Source organism: Lynx canadensis, chromosome A3 (genome assembly GCF_007474595.2).
Source record: "Lynx canadensis isolate LIC74 chromosome A3, mLynCan4.pri.v2, whole genome shotgun sequence".
NCBI classification, from domain to species: Eukaryota; Metazoa; Chordata; class Mammalia; order Carnivora; family Felidae; genus Lynx; species Lynx canadensis.
The window spans coordinates 32,260,241-32,281,900 of NC_044305.1; positions in this window are offsets into that span (position 1 = coordinate 32,260,241).

A 21,660-nucleotide genomic window follows, 5' to 3' on the forward strand; every position below is an offset into this window, starting at 1 on the left:
AAAGTCACATTTTCCCCTCGTTTTTAAAAAATATTTATTTTTCAGAGAGAGAGAGAGTGAGGGGGGAGGGGCAGAGAGAGAGAGGGAGACACAGAATCTGAAACAGGTTCCAGACTCTGAGCTGTCTGCACAGAGCCCAATGCAGGGCTCGGACTCACGAACTGTGAGATCATGACCTGAGCTGAAGTCAATTGCTTAACCAACTAAGCCACCCAGGTACCCCACATTTTCCTCATTTTTGAAGCCAAGGGTGATCATTCCAGTAGCAGCTAACTTGTAGAATTGAGTGAGGATTAAAAGAGGAACTCCATCTGAAGCACTTAGCTATTAACTGCAGGGTGCTGGTGAAAGTGAGTGCCCTAATCGCCAAGAATGAAGGTTGTTTATCTATGATCCATTGAAAATAGCCTTTCTAAGACCCCTGTATTTGTGACTACACTCCTAGTGAGTAACAAATATGCTTACTCACTTGGCAGAGTAGATATCTATAAGAAATCAAATGATGTTTTTTTAAGGATAGCCAGAGAGAGAGAGAGAGAGTTGGGTGAGGAAGACATGCCACCATGACTAGGAACTCTGTCTGATGGATGGCCATGGCAACTTGATAGAAATATCACCTGTTCTGAACAAGCCAGAAGTGCTGAGAAATTAAAGCTCTCTAGGAGAATCCTTCAACGAATGACATGGTAGTTGGTGGATACTCCTTTGCCCCTTGAGCAAGAGAACACTGGGGCATGCGTTCCACCTCATTTTCCAGAGATGCCCAGTGGAATTGAGTTCCAGTTGTGCACAATGGTAATTTGCTTGGCAGACTGCCCAAACTTACTGCCTTCCTTTCCCTGTATCACTTTCCTCTTCCTATAGCACTGTTTTCTGACATCACCTTCCAAATAAATTTCTTGTATTCAAAACCTTGTCTTATTACCAGTTTCTGTGGGAATCTGAACTCAGTCTTTGCCCTTATACAACTAATAGTACACTCTTAGTTGTTGGTTTTTTTTTTGTTTTTTTTGTTTTTTTTCTGGCAACTTCTGTCAGCCAGCACACCATGGCTGCCTCCTTTGAGGTAATTACCACCATGCTGCTGAGGAGCCTGCACTGTGCACCATGGCTCTGAAAGAGACTTCTGTTGGCCACTGCTCAAGCCCACTGTGCAGACCCTTCCCCTTCACTCTACCAGGCATCAGGAGAGGGATAGCTGCCCCTGCACTGCCTAGGCAGTGGCCACATCATTTTACTTCTTTTCTTTGTATCATGAAGATCCAGTAAAGCCAGAAAGAAACAACCTTGTTATCTTTCAGGGACTAAGGCCTCCAGCTGTTTCTCCTTGCATTTATTTCTTTGCTTGGCAAAAACCAAAAAGCAAAAACAAAAACAAACAAACAAAAACAAACAAAAAAACCCTCCCACCCGCTTGGTAGTAGTTAAAGCCTTCTGCCTCTGCTCACCTCCTCTGAGAAGTTTTGCTTCTTCTCTTCTCTCCAGGTGGACTTGCTCACACTAGATCTGCATATTCTTTTTTTTTTAATTTTTTTTTCAATGTTTATTTATTTTTGGGACAGAGAGAGACAGAGCATGAACGGGCGAGGGGCAGAGAGAGAGGGAGACACAGAAACGGAAACAGGCTCCAGGCTCTGAGCCATCAGCCCAGAGCCCGACGAGGGGCTTGAACTCACGGACCGCGAGATTGTGACCTGGCTGAAGTCGGACGCTTAATCGACTGCGCCACCCAGGCGCCCCTAGATCTGCATATTCTTATTGCTCCTTGTTCACCAGAGTCTCTATCTTGGTCTATAGGATTAGTATTTCTGCTTTTGGACCCTAGACCATGTGTAGAACCAGAAAGTTCCAAAGGAATCCTCCCATGAAGACATTGGGATTTTTCAATACATGGTTTTATGCCAAATCTACAATAATCTCTCCAAAAGAATCTTCCATGTTAGGAAGTTTTCGGGGTTTAACTTAACACAAACAGCATCTTAACACAACCTAGACTGATGGTAGCTCAAGTAGGAAGAATGATCTAAATGTACTAAATAGTCTAATTGGAACCCATGAAAATGCCCCAAATCTTACTTTATCAGCCTCCACCTCTGGTCACAAAATTTATCAGGGTGCCTTTTCAGTAGCAACACAATGACTCACTAGTTTCACTTCTCTCTAGGCATGCTAAACCAGTACAAGAACACTGATAAAGATGTTGGACAGTTGGGTAAAGAAGACCAGGACAGCACTAGCCTGGCATCTTAGCCTTGGAAGGAACCTTGAGGGCATGTAGTCCAACCTGTATTCCTTTGGTGTAAAGCATTTTGTCTCCCAAAAGGCAGGGGAAACTTTGTCTGTAGTGGTGTGGGTTGCAATTCTCCAAGGATGTTTCTAAGAATCACTTTATTAAAATAGCTTCTGAGCAAAAGGCTGCGATTCTCAAAGCCACTTTGAACACGTGTAATAGGCAGGGATGAAGTCATCTCCCTAAAGGTCAGCTGCAACCCCAGATGTGTTCTTACCTCAGCCCTCACCCACAGAGAGCCAAAGAATGGCTCATCTTGGGGAAAGTGCAGGAACGCATGCCCACATGTCTGCAGCAGAACCAGTACCTGGCCAGGCCTGGCAGCCAGGAATGGCCCCACCCCTTGTTCTCTGCCAAACATTGTTCCTTGTACCTGGCCAGTGCCTGGGTTTTGCAGCCTCAGACACTTAACCACCTTTTCCGAAAGGACCTCACCCACTTTACCTCAGCCCCACCCCATCCCATCCCTTGGCCAGACCTGTAATTACTGGACCTGAAAAGCAGCCTCAGAGATACCACACAGGGGCAGGGCAGCCCCCAGCAAGCAGCCAAGCTGTAAGATTTTCTTTCTACAACATCTCTTTACTGTGGCCATCCTGTGTCATCTACTTATTACCTCCCACTAGGGGCTTGCCAGCTACGCCTGCACCTCACACTTTGAGCCCAGAGCAAGGGTAAAATTGACCCCCCCACCCCCGGCCTGTGGCCCAGATCCTTGTCTTTCTACTTTCTGGCTCTGTCCTCTGGCCCACACTTGTATATACACACCCTATTCCATTTCTCCATGCCCCCGTGCCCTCCTCAAACAGCAGCCTCTTGTCATCCCTTGGGCTTGTACCCGTACGCACCCATAAGAAGACAGAACGTGGAAAGAGACCCCTGCAGGTCCTGAGTGCAGGAGCAGATCTATTTGGTCAGGGAATTCTCAGGTCCTGTGATGCCTAGAGTGTAGTCCAAAAGGAGAGGTGTGGGCTTCTAGAGGGTACATCCACTTGGTCCTGCATATATTTTGCCCTGTGGGGAGGGGTTCAGCCACAGAAAAAGCAGAGTCGAGCTCCCTAAAAGGAGGGATCCTGGGCAGAGAACCCCACTTCATGTTCTAGGCTTGGTACCATTACCAACTTACTAAGGGGTTTCCTGGCTTCTTGTGTCTTCCTTCTGCCTGCTGGAGTTTGCTCTAGATTCAATCCAAGCTGTTTATGGCCCCCATTGTCCTCTGAGATAAACACAGCTTCTCCACCAGGTCATCTACAATCTGAACCCAACCTAACTTCGGAAATCCTTTTCTTCCCATGCCCGAACATTCTGTGACTAGCAAACAGGATCTTAGAAGAACCAGAGAGCAAAGGGATATGAATTAAGTGGCTGCTATGTCTTCTGAGAATAAGGAAGTCATCTGCCTTCCCTTATGGCCTTCAGCTTTCCTGGTTTTTGCTTCACTTATTGGAATTTGGATAGAAGGAGTTTATGTGGCATATCAAAGTCATGTGTCTTATCTATCTTGCTGGAGATAATATTTTGTGTTTCCTGACAGTTGTGCTGTTTATCCAATTTCTGCCTTCTTCCCACACACACTTTAGCCATGTAGATGTACAGACCACACCTATGAGGACTTGATCTCTCCTTACTGATACTTCTGCTGTAAGAGCTTTGGTCATTGGTAGAGATCGGTTCCCCCAGGACAAGGGGCCAATACCCATTTCATTTACACAGTGAAAGCAGCTGCCCTACCTCATTCTCCTAGGTCATTTCAGAGGTTTCCCTTACCCTCCATTTCTCTGAGGAGGGCATAATTTTCTTCCCAGATTAATCACTATATCTTCACCACTCCCAGCCCATGTAAAGCTCTCCTTACCCATGCCCTGCCCCTCCTGGAGCTTTATGTGTCCAAAAACACAACTCAAGATGGCGAAACCCCGGCCCTTTTTCCTTTCCCTCTCTCAGCTGATGGCCTGGGTTACATGCCCAGTGAGAAGAGGTTGGAGGTTGAGACTCAGCCGCTTCCATCCCTTTTTGCCAGTTTGCATCCCCCTTGATCTTGGTAAAACATCTGTATTTTCCCTCTGGGTGGTCTTCACATATCTCAACAATCATCAATTCTAGGCTGCTTTAGGAGAGCCAGAGGCATCTCTCACAATTCTGTCAGCAGGGACCAGAAAGTTCTCTTGTCCTCTTGTTTCCCACAGGCAAGGAGAGCCATCAGGGAATCTCTCAGAGCCTGGCTCTCGCCCAGGTTCCGTCAGCACTGGCCTCAGTTTCCTTCCTCAGTAAAGATCTCTGCCCAAAGCTCTTCCCTCTCCCTTCCTTCCCTTGCTCTCCTGGGAATACCAGTTCCTGACTTCTGTTTAAAACCATCATTGATCAGTGGGGCAGAATTCCAAGTATTCCCTCAGTAATGGCCTCTTAATCATCAATTATAGACATGCATCGAAATGCTAACTTTCATTATGATTAGAAAATAAAGTGTTTTTTTTTTTTATCTGACCTAAGAAGAAGGGGTGAGATCCAGAAGAGTGTTTCTGAAGCTTTGCCGGTAACCTGTGGAGCTGGGGCCAGCAGGTTCCAGGAGTAACAGCCTACACTCATGCCAGCCCTACCACTCAGTATCTAGGTAAATAACTTCTGTGTGCCTTGGTCTTCCCATCTGTGGAATGGGGATAATAGAAATTAGATACCACAGGACATGAGGATGCAATGAGATAGTGTGAGATTCATAGCCAAGGGCCTGATACATAGTAAGTACTCAATGCATACTGGATACGTTATTGTATTTTTCAATTATTTAAATTATTATTGCTGGAAGAGAAAACTGCCCTGAGGGAGAATCATGAATCCTCATATAGGCTCATCTTGCCTTACAGAGAATAATGAAGGGAAGTCTTCACTTAGAATAGAATTGTTCCTAAGATGCAGAAAACCAGTAATTGAGAAGGATCTACTGAATCAACCAAAGAATGTGGAAGGCAGTGCTGAAATGGGTCACCATTTTACAAATAATACTGGCTACATCTATTGAAAACTTAGCAATGGCCAGGTGCTCTCATAAGAGCTTGACATTAATTCATTTAATCTATGAACCAACAACTCTATGGGGGTGGTACCATTATTATTCTCATATAAGGATGAGGGTGTTGAATGACAGAGGGATTAAGCAGCTTGCTCAAGGTCACATAGCAGTGAGATTCAAGGGCAGGACTTAACCCCAGGTAGTCTAACACAAGAGACATCACTTTTCATAGTACTATAGGCTGCAGATCATAGCCTAGAAGCCAGAGGTTAGACAGATGGAGTCTGCTTGTCTTCACATGGAGACTTGCTTTCCATTATGGTCAGCATCTGGACCAATTACATTGCATTTAGGGAAATGTATTTCTTATTTAATGTAGACTTAACTTTAGTATCTCTGCAATATTGGTTTGGGAGATATTTGGTCTTATCTCTGAATGACCAGGAGGAATTCTTGTTTGGCTTCTATGATTGGTGGAGAGGTCTTGAAGACAACCAGGCATGGAATCCCATTGTCTACCCTGGACTATCAGACTCCAGCCTTTACCACCACCTCCTCCACCCTGTCCCTGACTGCATAACTTAGATTTGGGTGAATGTCCTTTTGAAGATTTACAGTAAACCCCATATGGCCTGGTGTGGGATGACAGTGAACTCAAGCTAGCACAATCTTGTGAGTTGAGGTTAAAATTCCTTTGGTTTGAAGAAGGAAGCACTTTCTCTGAAGGAGCGGATGAGTATATGTGGCAGCAATACTCAGCACTTTATTTTCTTTGGATGATTGGAATGTTACACAAAGCAGACAGTTTAAACTTCTCTGAATATATACCAACCAAAGTTTTTTACTTACTGAATTTGGTCTATATCATGGAGGACCAAAAGCAAAATGTGTGTTTTTTACTGTCATAAGTGGAAGAACATTTGGTGTTGGGTCAGAAGATATGTTACCAAATCCTAGTCATTTAGCCTTCCTGAGACTTTTTTTTCTACCCTATAAAATAAAAGGACTTGATTAAATGACTTCTTAGGTAATTTTGTTCTTAAGAGAATGGGGTAGATGATAAGCACTTGCAATATTGTCTTTGATGCAAGTATCATTGTTATATTTCATTTAGTCATTCAACAAAAATTTGTTGAGTGCCTAATGTGTGCCAGATACTCTTCTGGGAACAGAAGACCCAACAGTCAAAAAAGAGGTGAAGAGCTTGTCAAGGATATGACATTACAACAAGGAGAGACAGATACTGAACAATAAGCAGATGGCAGTAAGTAATTATATATTTGAATGTGCCATAAAAATCTATACACAGAGAAGACTGAGTTTGCGATTTTAATTCTGGATAGGCTTTATTGAGAAAATGACATTTGAACAAAGAATTGAAGGAAGTGAGGTAGTTGTATGTGTAAATATCTGAGGGGAGAACCTTTCAGAGGGAACAGCCAGTGAAAAATACCTAAAGTGAGGGTTCATCTGATTAGTGGAAGAGCAGGGAAGTCAGTGTACCTGGAACTGAATAAGCAATGGGGAGAAGATAGGGATGACATGGTACCCATACTGTGTGGGGCTTTGCAGGACATGGTAAGGGTTTTAACTTTCACTCATTGATGAGTGAGATTGGAGGCAAGGGGCTTTGGAAGGTCTTAAGCCCAGCAATTGTAACAGGATGATTCTGGTTGCCATTGCTGAGAATAGCCAAGATTAGAGGCAGAAGGACTAGTTCAGAGGCTACTGTTGGGATCCAGGCAGGGGATTGTGGTGGCGTAGGCCAGGGTGGTAACAGTGTAGGTGGTAAGAAGTGGTCATTATCTGGATATATTTTTAACATATGTTCAATGAGGTTTTCTGACTTTCTCCATTTGGGGGATAATGCTGTCACTCTGGGGTTTAGTCAAGTCACTAGTACTCATCCAAGAACAAAAAATAACTGGTGGAAACTTCTTCCTCCAGTGATTGTTATTGATAAGAGGTTAGTGTGAGGCACAGTTCTTCATCTCTCCCTCTACCTCCCAATTCTGGACCTTTCCCTCTCAAAATTCATGCTCTCTATATGCCCACTTTCTCGCCGTTCATCTCATCCATAAATGATTTTGGTGCCACTCATCACCTTATTCTTATTTAGCCATTGTGAATACTTCCTGCAACAAATTGTAATGTGAGTATTTATGTGTATTTCTAGATTGATAGATGCATAGTTCTCAAGTAACCAAAAATGTAGATATAATGATCTCTGCATTTGTTTTGTGTTTATAATATAAACAGTATAATATAGAACAGTGCACCAGGATTGAGCAAAGGGTATAGTTCTGATGTTGTTACTTAGTTACTTAGTAGGAAGTAGGAAGTAACCACAAGGAAGGTATTCAAATCTCTTGGACTTCTACTTTCTACCCTGCAAAATGGAACAAGTGGGAAGGTGCCCACTAAGGACCATTTAAGTTTATCCATCACACTTTGCTTCCACTATGTCACCTATACCTTTGTTATTTCCTTTTATTTCTCCAGTCTTTACCCCCTTAGCAGCTTAGCTTAAGTAATGTCTTTCATCATTTCTGATTCCTTTTTGTCCTTACTGGCATCATGAGCTTTCTCCACTGTGTGCCTTTTTCTCCCAGTAGATGGCAGTATTCAGTTTTGTTTCCCAGTGGTACTTCTTTCCCCTGCTTGGAAGGACTTGGCCAGCTGCCCTTCTGCAAAGCTTGTGCTCTTTTTCCTTTAGAGGTGATCACAAAAGAGGGAATCAAGGGAGGAATTGATGAGTGGTTTAGAGGACCCCCCCCCGGAAATATTTGGGGAGACCAAGGAGCCTCACCTTGCTTCTCAAGGAGGTTTATTTTATTTTATTTTATTTTATTTAACTTTTGGGTTAGAGATAAAACAACAGCAACTATTTCCCATATTTCAAAGAGCTATTTCCACTCATTTGATCCCTTAACCTTGTGAGAGAGCTAACACAGATCTCATATACTTCAGGTCTTGAGGCCAAAAGTTGTAACAGGATGACTCTGATTGCCATTGTTGAAAATAATCAGGGTTGGAAACAGGAAGACCAGTAAGGAGGCTACTACCATGGTCTAGGCAGGTACAGACCAAGAGTGGCAGTGGGGAGAAATAGTGTGGAGATGGAGAACAGTAGACTGAGCTCTAGGCTTGTTACCTGGAGAACCAGAGTCTCCTCTAGCACTGCTGTGCACTGACCTCAGGCAACACTCAATTTCTCTGGGCCTCTGAAGTCCTTCCCTGCTCTAGGATTCTATGGAACCATGAAGAAGAAAAAAAAATAAAAAGATCTACATGTAGCTTTCAAACCACTTGAAAAGGGACACACCATTAGTTAGTGGAGTAAGAACTAGAAGTCGGGTCTTTAGCAGGTGCTTCACCTTGCCACTGACTGAGGATGGTGTGAGAATGAGTATTTCAGCAGTCAGGTTTCCTTTCTTCCCAGAAGAAATTTCAAAGAGGAAAAACAGTACGTATAACAAATCAAAGCAACTTTCTCTGGTTGAAGGTGAGTAGAGTCGAGTCTTCAGCCCTCTTGGGCCGGGAGACTGTAAGGATCAGAGTAAAAATCCCAGAGAAAAGTAACAGCCCTGTTAATGGGCCTTCACACCTCAAGTGTTGTGCTCTGACCTATGTTAATTGAAGACTTTTGGGATCTCTTTTCTTCAATCACCTTGGGAAGATTTTTCAGGGAGGAGAATATAATAGAGGTGTGAAGAAATTTTATCTGGGGTAGCAGAAGCTGTCTGGGTGTGGGTTATATTGGAGTGGGCGGTGTCACACTCCAATTTAAAAACCTTTTATGGTTCTTAATTGCCTTTATGATCAAGTTCAGACTTGTTAGCAAAGAGATCTTCATAATCTGTCCCCCTTTGACCCCTCCAATCCTGGAGGGCACACTATACTCCTGGCATATACTTGAAGATGCCATGCCCCTCAATACTCCTATTCATTCTGGAAAATATGGCTCCAAAACCTTTTTTTTTCCTCCCTTAAGCAATACTCCTGGCAAGCATTCATAGTATTCTGTACATAATTCTGTTGTTATAGCCCATTTCACAGTGTTTGTCTTCCCACCAGCTTCCTCCCTTGTCTGTGACTTGCTTGAGAACAGAGATTGTGTCTTACCCATCTTCAGCATCAAGCATAGTGCCTAACCTAAGAGCAGGTCTCACTGTGATAAATCAGTGAATAACAGGAGATGTTCGGGATTGAATTGTACTGTGAGGGTGAGAGAATGCCAAAAATGAAGAAGCTAAGAGATGATTTAGAAGATTATCACAGAGAACTTAGTCAAATAAGGCCACCATTGCCTCACAAAGAAGTATATACATATACAGTTGACCAAAATATTGACTGCTGGCTTAGTAACAAAGAGGTTTTTATTTGTTGTTTGTAAATGACCTTGTCAGAGTTTCTTTACAATCTGATGAGCAAATAGGGCTTCAGTACAACCAAAAATATTAGAACCCATGAGTTCAGCATACATGATAAATAAACCAGGACTATTTGATGTTACCATCCTCTTCAGGGAAAAAAAATCATCTTGTTCAAATTAATTGTGAAAACAGGATTATAGTAGAAACTCTGACCTGCTTAAAGAAAATGAGCTAAGCTACCTTATTGCACACTAATGGTACTAGTTTGTATACAAAAAATAATAAGGTTTATTTGCATATCTACATTTAATCACTCATTTGTCTATTCAAAGGTAATGCAATGTTTTATATTGGAGCTTTTAATTATTTTTCCAATTGCTCCGTTAAATTGGTCTTATGATTAAGGATGATACTTATGATTAAGGATGACCTCCTGGCTAATATTATTACAACTGCTATATCTTATATCCTTTAGAATTTAGATCTTTTTTTAAAATTTAGATATTTCGAATGACTGTTTCAGATTTGAAAATATTCCCTGAATTATTTGAAAATATTAGTTTAATTAGTTTAATATCAGTTTAATCCCAAGTAGTGTTTCTTTAGATAAGCAATTTTAAAAATTTCCTGTGGTCTTAAATTTGTTCATATTTTATGAACAAAAGAAAGTGAAGTGTGGGCTTTAGAGCCCTGTCTCTGCATGACTCTGGACAAGTCACATTTTGTGCTTCATATTCCTCCTCTGTAAAACAGTGGAAATAACTGTACCAACCTCCTGGAGTTACTGGGAGCATTAAATGAGTAGAGATATATAGAGGTTATAGCTAGGAAAGGCAAGGAAATGAGGCCCCTGGAGTCTCAGAAAGGAAACAACACCTCTACGTTAGCCCAGTGAAACTGATTTTGGGATTCTGGACCCCAGAACTGTAAGAGAAGAAACTTAGGTTTTACATTTGTGGTAATTTGTTACAGCAGCTATAGGAAACTAATATCGATTATGGTAACGTTCAGCTAATCACAGGCAGAATTATTCTGTAAGAACAGATCTCTAGCATTACCATAAAAACCAGTAGAAAAATACAAGGTCACTTACAAAAATCCCATTTGAAGTCTAATTTTTAAAAAATCCTATCAGTTTCTGATGAATAGAAATTAAAATTAAAACTATTAAAATATTAATATCAGTTTAATATTAACAATATTTAATCAATATTAAAATATTAAAATGTTAAAGACATAAGTATAGGAGTCCCACATCCTCTTATTACAATGGAATATTCCATAAGGAAGATAGTAAAATGTCCCAGTTTAATTTAAAAAAAAATCTTTGAATTCTTTCATCAACATAGAATTTAGTCTGATGTTCTGAAAGACAAAATGGCCCTTTATTTTGGGGCATTACTGCAGACCACGTTCTGGTCCTTTCATTTTCCACTGAATAGAATTTACCACATGGGAGGGGCAACTGTGTGGCTCAATTGGTTAAGTGTCTGACTTCAGCTCAGGTGATGATCTCTTGGGTTACGGGTTCAAGCCCTGCATTGGGCTCTGCACTGACAGCTCAGGGCCTGGAGCCTGCTTCGGATTCTCTTATCTCCCTTTCTCTTTGCCCTTCCCCAGCTCACGCTCTATCTCTCAAAAATAAATAAAATATTAAAAAAAAAAAGAATTCACCATCTTGGAAAGTAAATCAAAAGAAAGGAAGGAAAGAGAGAAGGGCTCAGGAGGGGAGAGAGAAAGAGAGGGAAAGAAAGAAAGGTAACCCTATTTACAAGTAAGAACAAACTTTACAACCATCACCGACAATTTACAACTCTACCCCCAAATACATGCAGACTTATAATCTTCTTCCATTAAGTCTATAGAAGTTTAAAACACTACAAAGGATATGAAACATTAAAAAAAATCCTCAAAGTGTATGCACACACATGCACATTCTCCAAGTACACACATGCCCATAACCACTGCTACCATTAAATAGTACTCATTCAAACACTAACCCAGGGGGCATGTGGAAATTATCACCCATCCCCTTTAAGTAATTTCCTTTTCTTCATACTTTCTGCTGCCTGTATATAGCCTTGGTTCATAATCTGTGTTTTTGTTTTGGGGACTTTTTTTTTTTTTTTTTTTTTGGCCAAGATACATAAAAATAACCTTTCTAGTGCCAAATACATACAAAATCCCAAATACATGTCAAGGTATCTCAAACTACTTGCAAATAGTTTTCAGTAATGATTTTAATAACATTGTTTAGCTGGCAACATTTGTAACCAGCTCATTGACATGTTCTAATTATCACCTTTTTTGCCTGTGTAAATCATGCTCACGGTATTTGACTGAAGTTGGTGTCAACAATCTGATTAGTGCTAGACAGGCCTGTTTGGGGGAGGGGTCCTTGGAAACAGCTGATTCTTTTCTCACTTCCCAAGCCCATCCAACTCAGCAAAGAAAAACATTACTTATAAGAATCAAGGTAAATATTGTGTATACATCAACACAGGAGTTAAAAGTGTAATTTTAAATTTATATCCTAGCTCTAGGCAAGTTTATAAACACTTTTAGATCCCATATATACACATGGTAAAATTGGGCAATTTTCTTTCTAAAGAACTAATGAAAATTAAAGGAGCTAATGTACCTGTGATCAGTTTTCAACAAAGCTTATTATCTCCATTGCTGAGAAAACCAACCACCAGTAGCAGTGACACTCAATGCACAAGCCAGAATTTTCTGAATAATGCTGAATTCATTATCTGTGAAAAGACAGGTAATTCATTTGGGGGTGGGAGGGTGGATGTTGCTATCCACAAATAAAGCAACTGTCCATGTTCTGTGGTCATTTCTGAGACTGTGCATTCACTTAGACTGCTTTCCATTTTAGCATGCCCGTTTTGTCTCTCAACTTGCCAAATTTCTTCCTATTCCTCATGAGTCTACCTCCTGATCCTTGCTCTCATAGGGAACTCCCATTATTGCCCTGCGTGTTGATCGTCCCTTTTTCTGAACTGCTGCTCAGTCTGGCGTTTGATCAGAGTTTGAATGATGTAGATGTGAATCTTCCAGAGACCCACTGAGCTGGAAGGAGCATTACAAAGCATATAGTCCAACTCCCTTGTTTTATGGATAAAGAAACTGTACTCTAGAGAGTGAGGGCATCTCACCAAAGATCATTCAGAGAAAGTAGCCAAGCTAGAATAAAGATCCTGGCTTTTTGACTCCTAGTCTACACCTCTTAAGAACTTTGCCACTCAGATATGTTGTTGCCACTGTCTATATTTCTTTCTGATCTCTCCTCTTGGTTGTAAAACCCCATTTCTAATATTTTGATCCTGTCCCTTTTGTTGGGGAGTACAGTGAAATATAGCTTCTTTTTGATTATTTGCATATAAATTTGTGTCACATCCATCTCAATATAGAAGTTAAATAATTCCTGCTCTTCCTCAATTTGTCAGTATTTAGGGGGCAATGTAAGCAATAGCTTGTCAAACTGCATTGTTTCCAAAACTACGATCTTGTTATTCTCTCTCTCTTCTTCACATGATATTTTATAAGTGTATGCCTATTTTACAAACTGTATGTTCTGCTGATAATCAAAATATGCACAAAGACTATACCTATAACTTCCATGTAATATGCACAAACACAGTGAGTTCCATTAAACATATGCATGTTTAAAATTATCCCTACCTCAAACCCCATTCTAATAAAAATTGGCCTAGAATCTTAAATAATGTCAATATTGTAAAAGATACACACACGCAAAAGAAACTATTTCAGATTAAAGGAGTATGAAAACAGATGATAATAAAGTATAGTGACCCTGGGTTGGGTCCCAGAGCAGGAAAAAATGAAGTATTTCCTTAAGATATTATTTGGACAGTTATGTATGAGAATTAGAGAATGTCCTTTTTCTTAGATACATGATAAAGGTTTTAAGGTAAAGGGGCTTCATGTCTATAGCTTATTCTCAATAGTTTAGATAGATTGGATGGATAGGTAGATGGATGACTAGATAGATAAGATAGATGGATGTTGAAAAAAAGAGGAAAAGAGAAACTGACAAAAAGAGAATTCATGTGATAATGCAAATAGACTAAAGTGCAGAGTTTTTAAAAGTTAAAATTCCTACCAATCCATATGCAAATGTGTTTTCCTTCTCCTATGGTCCCAATATGGAGCCCAGCAGCTCTTAAAGCTCTACATGCCTCATTTTTCATGACCATCACAAAGGAGAAAGCATTTTGCTTCAGAATTTCACATCTCCCTCACCTCTTTAAAAAAGTCCTGTGATTGGCCTGTCCTTGTTGCAGGACTACCTTTGAACCAAGCACTGTGGCCAAGGAAGGGAATGCATTGATTAGATTAGTTTTAGTTATGTGCTCTGGTCCTTGAACTCTGTATGAGTAGTTGGGTTCTGCAGAACTCCTTAGATCCCCAAACCAGAACAAAAGAAATAAAAACAAATAAGCTAGATTTGGTTTTAACTCCTGGGTAAGATGCTAGTAAATAGTGACAGTGTCTCAAAGTGGGGAACCAAAAGGAATTCAGAAATGAAATGTGCATGGACTATTCATCCATGACTTAAAACTATTCTAAGGGCTGTTGCCTTCCAATATGTTGTCAGTCCCTAGCTCCTTGGTGTTAATGTGTTCCTGATCCTTTTCTGAAAAAGTTTGTAAAGACCAAGGAGATGGAACAGAGGAAAGCCCCTGTGTAGAAATGAGAATCTAGAACCTACCTTCAAGGGCAAGCTTTATACATGCCACAATTTTCCCCAAGACATTCTCTTATAACAAACACTACATTCTGCTTGATTTATCACATAAAACAAATGTAGAAATAAATGTCTGAAGATCTTACATTTATTAAAGATATTAGCAGTATTGTCTCCAGACTTTGAAATTGACTGAAATTGTATACTTGACTTGAAATTGACTGAAATTGACTTGAAATTGACTGAAATTGTATAGTTTTTGGTGGTCACCAAAAGTGGTATTCACTTTTACCTAACCCATCTATGTTGACCAAAGGGTCATATTTAAAGGCAGAGCAATGGTCTCCCAATAAATAAATAAAATTAATATGAATGTCCCCTGCTGTCTTTAGCATCCTCTGAGAGAAGGGAAAAGGAAGGGAAAAGGAGGATAAGAGGAAAGTCCCCAGAACTGTAGAGTATTCATTCGCTGAGGCTTTGGGATTTTTTTTTTTCCTATCATCAGTTTTGTTTGCCTCCTAATTTCCAGGATCACTCCTATAAATTAGGAGGGAAAAGTACATGCAGAAGATTTTTGATTCAAATCTAGGCTTATCACTGGTTACCTATGGAATTTTAGATCATCTGTTTTCTTTTATGAGCTTATGAACACAGAAGTGGCCCTATTTTGATAACATGGATGTTCCAATAAAAAGAAAAAAATTTACTTTTGGGTAAGTCAATATGTATGAAACTTTGATTGATTGGAGATAGTCAAAGGAGCAGATAACACACAGATATAAGAATATTTCATGATATTTGTTCATATACTTAGGAAAATTCTGGTTCTGAAATTTATTGTGCATGCTCTAGCCCATTCCTGAACATGCATCAAAATATTCAGATTCCTGGGCTCTATCTAGATTTCTAATAAATCAGCACATCTGGAAGTGTGGCCAGAAGATTTGTATCTTTAAATGATCTTTAGATGATTTTGAACAGCTAGATTTGATATAACCCAGTAGTAGTACTGGCACTTGGCATGGAAATCAGAAACCCCAAATTCTACCCTTGGCTCTGCCATTTATTACATAAAATTGGAAAATTATTAAGTAACTTGGACTCTAATTTCTTCACTTACTAAAAAAAAGAACTAAGATAAGATCATCTCTAAATTTCTCTCAGCAATAATGTTTATGAATTTATGAATGATCCTTCAGTTAGTCTAAAGAAAATTGTGAATTAGAGAATGAATAAGAGGCATTGATACCAATAGGTCCTGAATTAAGAATATGCTCTGAGGCCCACAAACTCTGACATGAAATGTCTCAGAGTTACTCTATCCATATATATCAGCCAAGGCTCCGTGACCACAGCTCAGCAGTTCTCTCGTCAGAAGCTGCCTGGCAACGTTAGTGTTTCTGATCAGTACAAAGAAGGACCATGTAAATATTCAGGGCTCCCACCTCTGACCTGTGCTCAGGGAATTTTCATGGGAAACTCCCATGCCTACAAATTTGGTTAACGTGCGAAAACCCCGCTGTGTTAATGGGGGACAGTCAGTAGAATGGAATGCCAAAAGAGATGAGCCAAACTGATTGACTGGCATATGTGGGGCATAAATTCTACTCCAAATATAGGCACCTAGGTTCCTTCTCCTCCCTTCTCTGCTTTATCTTACCATGGCAAAAACTGTTTAGATAAGACACATTTCCCAGAGCTTATTAACCAATTGCAGTTAATGGCTTCAGGCCAGTTGGTTACTTTTATCTTCAAGAAATCCCAGTCCTTAGGAAATGATCTTCAGCTCTGGCCATCATGCCAATCATCTTGTTTGGGCCCATTTACAATGGGTGATTGAATTAAGAGGGTAAGGGGGATGGAAGAATGCATAAGCTGGAGCTCTTGCCCTTGTCTGCACTATTGAGTCATCACCATAATGTGCCAAATTACTCAAATAAGTCTGGTCATGTTCACATTCAGCAGTAAGGAGGATACTCTGTATGACTTGCATGAGGACATGAAATGCCAGCGGGATCCATATAATCAACATCCTGGCTTGTGCCAAGAAGGGTGGGTGGAGTCGTGTGCCACATGCAAGGGATTCCTAAATGTTTACTCTAATTTGCTGCCTGGTTATATTTGACTTCTGTGGGTTGGCACAGCAACCATTCTATTTAATTCTGGCTCTTCTAATTGTAGGAGGAACAGTCAGGGGCTTTTAAACTAATGTTTAAAAAAAAACAGTTGTTTGGGGTCATTGTTCCTTCTCCTTTAGAGTAATTGTTGAACATAGTGTTGTGGTTAATAACACAGGTTCCAGAGAAAGATGGGTTTGGATTTCACTTCTGGGTCATACTCCTAAGCTATGCCTGACTTTCCATGCCTCTGCTTCCTTCATTTCCATAATGGGGATAATTAACAGCACCTGCTTCATGGGGTTGTAGGGAAGATTAAATAAATTAATATTTGTTGAGTACTTAGCATGATGCCTGGCCCATAGTAAGCATTCATTTTTTTTGCTGTTGGATTATAAGCACCAATAATTCATTATTTTGAGTTGGCCCATCTTTCTGGATGGCCTAGTTTTTCAAACACTTTTATATAGAAATGACCTTCACTACCCAACAGTCAACAGAAGCCAAGACTCATGAGGTCCCTTCTGTGCTATAACCAAGGAAGCCATTTGACCTTGAGAGTTAATTTCTGGCCCTGACCAGAAGTTTTATTGAAAAGTCTTATGGCAAAATACTTTTGACTATATGCTGCTGTATACCTGAACTATAAAAAGACCTGCAAAAAATGATTTAACTTCTGTACTCTATAAAACCATGCTTAATGCTCTCTCTCCTAGGCTAGTGACTCTCAAACTGTAATATGGACACAAATCATCTGGGTATCTAGTTCAAACACAGATTCTGATGGAGCAGTTCTGGATGGAGCTTGAGATTTTGTGTATCCAACAAGCTACCCTTCGGAGAGTACAAACTTTATTTCAGGGACCACATTTGGAATAATGAGATTTTTGGCTGCTAGGCTGGATCTCATGCAGCCCTACCACATTGTCCTGGGGGGGAGGCTAGAGGCATTGGTAGTGTGGCACTAGACCAGTGCCCATTTTATCAGTAATTTTGTGTGTGTGGTAGGGCTGGAGAGAGGAAATGGAAAATCAAGGATGCATATCAATATCACTTGGGGAGCTCTAAAAAAGTATTCTAGAATCCACACTAACCTAAATGGATAAAAAACTCCAGAGGAGATAGTTCAAGCATTAAAAAAAATCTGAGCTGATTATAATGCACAGCCAGAGATGAGTACCACTGCTCTAAGACAGTGGTTTTCCAACTTTAGCATGCCTCAGAATCATAGGATAATCTGCTGAAATTGAGTATTGGGACCTCCTCCCCAAATTTCTGATTCAGTAGATCTTCAGGGGACCTAAGAATTTGCATCTCTAAGTACCCAGTGAAACTGATACTGGTCTGTGGAGCATACTTTGGGAAACTCTGCTCTAGTATATAGAAAGCATTTCACTCATTCATTCATTTATTTATTCAACGAATATTTGCAGAGCCCTTATTATGTTACATACAGCATCCTGGATGCTGGGAATATAATGATGAACAAGAGGGTAGCTTAGAAAGGGAGTGTACAGCTAGCAAGCAGTGCTACACATTCAGATATATATACAGGAGAAGCACTAATCTCAGGAAGGTGATGTCCAAGTGGAAAACTTATTTAATGAGTCAGAATTAACCACAGATTAAGTCCATGTTGGGTGAGAGGGGCAGGGTAGGAAAGACTATATCAAGTGGCAGACTGTGTGTGTGTGTGTGTGTGTGTGTGTGTGTGTGTGTGTTGAAGGCAGGTCAGAGTGCATCTAAGCTTTTCAGTGGAGCATTGGGTACTGGGAAGGTGGGAAGCATTTGAGAGACAAGGCTGGGAAGATAAATGGAAGCCAGATCATAAAGAACTTTATTTCAGGGTCAGGAGGGTGCCAATGAAGGGTTTTAAATAGGAGAGTGACACAATCAGCATTGCTTCTTGAAAATATCATTCTGGCCTCACAGTGGAGCATGGAATAGAGTGGCAGTAAGGAAACTGGTTAGGTGTAAGAAAGGCAAAGCTATTATTTTAAGATATTTACTTGTAGTGGCACCTGGGTAGCTCGGTTGATTGAGTGTCTGACTTCAGCTCAGGTCATGATCTCACAGTTTGTGAGTTTGAGCCCTGCATCAGGCTCACTGGTGTCAGCTCAGAGTCCACTTTGGATGCTCTCTCTCTCTCTCTCTCTCTCTCTCTCTCAAAAATGGATAAATATTAAAAAAAAGATATTTAATTGAAAATAAATACTTACTTAGTGCCTTTTTTCTAGACAACTAGATGTCATCCGGGCCCTCTCAGTGTATGAAGACTGGAATGGGCATAGGAGAGTAATCACAGAAGAATGGGTCCTCTGGGGGCACCTGAGGGGTTTAGTGGATTAAGCATTGGACTTTGGCTCAGGTCGTGATCTTGCGGTTTGTGAGTTCAAGCCCTAAGTCAGGCTCTGTGCTGACAGCTCAGAGCCTGGAGCCTGCTTCAGATTCTGTGTCTCCCTCTCTTGCTGCCCCTCCCCTGTTCATGCTCTCTCTTTCTCTCTCAAAAATAAAAAAAAACATTAAAAAGAGGAAGAGGGAGGAGGAAAGAAGAAGAAAGAAGAATGGAGCCTCTGTAACGGTGGGGAAAAAGGAGTGGGAGTAGAACATCTACATGAGGCGTTTATTTGTGTTTAGGCCAGAGTAGAAGTGAACAGAAAAGAGAAAATTTACTTTCAGTTCAGTGTTTATCTGGAGCTTATTTAGAGGAATTACCAGCCACTTCAACAAACATTTAGCAATAAACTCTTAGTCCAATTCTGTAAGATTCTCAGGATCATCTGAGCTCAAAAACAAATGGCTGAGATGGGTGTACATTGTAGCTACTTAAGAATGCAGCCAAATGAACATGGAAGGTGTCAACAGGGTAACTGGGCAGTGGTCTACCCCAATGCCTATCTCACCCCATGCTCAGAACTAGTGTTCTTTCTGAGATGCTTCCAGATATGATTAAGAGACATGGTGCTGAAGGGGTAATGGAGATCAACTTGTCTTCTTTCCTTGTTCCACAAGGAAATAAGAGTAGTGCACACTTCTCCCTAAGTGTGGAAAACTGCAACAACACTTGCTCTTCCTGAAATTTCTATGGATTCACAAACTCCTGAAGCACCATATTATTTTGAAATTAGAAATTTCTGAACAGATGGAGAATTCAGAGCTCTTACAGCTAAATGCTAAGGAAATATTTATTGATGTCAGGATACTTTAAATCATGGTTTTCTCTCTCCCAAAATATGTCCTTGCCATCAGATTAGCCACTGAAGGAAATCCTTCAACATTTCCAATGCTTGCTTTACTCCTAGTAGCAATGGACTTACAGACAGAATTTCAAGCTGCTCTAGAGACAAAGATGTTCTACTTTTATTCCCCACAATTAGAAGGGCAAATGCATTTATTGGCTTATTTAATATATTATTTAATTGAAATACATACTTGATCTGTACATTAGCTTACTTAGGACTCAGAGCATTGCTGTGGGATAGATTTTCATCATTCCAATTTTTACAGACAAGAAAATGACATTTGTAGAAGGGAACTATGATGTCCACAATGACACGGCCGCTATGCCAGAGCACTGGGTTCAGGTCTGCCTGATGGCATTCTCTGTGAATTTACTTCCAGGTAAGGGGGTCACTTGACTTGGAGAAAACTAAAATGAAATTCAACCATCACCTCAGGCCCTTCAGTTGAGAGAAAAGCGAAACCTGGGCTATGGTGAGGAGCTACAACTTGCCACAAGTTTAGATCTGTTAAGGCAGGACTTTCTCGTGCTTTGAATCTCAACCTTGATCTTCATTTTAGTCATATGGAATGGAGCCTTAAAAGGCTACACCCCAGTGAGGGATGTCCCCTTAAATGGACCTGTAATGCCTCCTGATCTTTAAAGTCACCCTGGAACAGAGTTTAGCAAAGAGGAAATAATCATTATTCCTCTTTACGCTACTAGTACAGCTAGTAAGAAAATTCTCTTCCTCTATCTTTTCACCTTGGAGACACATCTTTCTTGCCTGGATTCCTGCCTCTCACTGAGACTATGGGGCTTAAAGCTATATAGTGTGTTGTTCATCACAACACTGAGAGGTAGGTGTTTGAATAACCACCCATTTAGTTGTTTCTTATGTGTTTATTCACACTATATCTGACCCGGTGTCACTGGGCAAGCATATAAAATGCATTGTTGGATAACTTTTGAAGCCAAAGCTCAATTGAGTGGAAATGTAGTTATCTTGTCTTCAAGCAGATTCCCAAAGTGTTTTTTAGCTCCTTGCTACTCAAAATGTGGCCTAAGTATCAGAAGCATTAGCATTACCTGAGAGTTTATTAGAAGCACAGGCTCCACCACTGTGTAGTCAGAATATGCATTTAACAAGGTCCCCACATAATTTAGGCACACAGAAATGGAGGTCTAGAGGAGTTTCAGGGAAGCGGATCTCTCATCCCCTCCAGCATACACAGGCAACAAGAAAGAGCCCTGGCCAGAACCTCTGAAAATGCAGTTCCTTTCAGAGCTTGTTTCCTGTTTGATAACTCACCAAATCTTTATAACTGGAATGTGAAGCAAGGGTTCAGCCAAGGAACTGGGTGAGAGTTAATGGATCAATCTGCTCTCCCCCATCAGTGCTTTTACTGCTGACTTCTGGAATGTGTTTGATGAAAAGAGAGCAACTTCTTCAGACAGAAGATACTGATGTAGCCTGCTGAGGTTAGGACCTACAGGAACAATACACCAATGTTATCAGGACTTTGCTTGCTTCCAACTCCATTCCAAAACTGACAACAGGAGAGAAAGCATTTTTTAAAGCCCTTGCTGTCAGTTGTCCTTATTATAAATAGCCATATGCTCTGCTTATCCCTGTGTGTGGGGGGGCAGGGGTGGCAATGTAGACATTATTGTTTAGTTCTTGTTTGGATTAGGAGTTTCTTTTCAGTAGCTTTTTAGAAGTGGATCTGAAAAATGGAACTAGTAGCAAAGTAACATTGCTTCAATTTATCTTTCCAAAAATTTCAATATGTTGAATGTCAAAATCAGAGAAGGAAGTTCCTACCTTTTTTTCTATCACCAGATTTGAGTGCCCTTTACCAATGGATAATTAACAAAAAGTTCTATTTAATGCTCTGTGTTCACCCCAGAATTTCAGTAAAATAAGTGAATA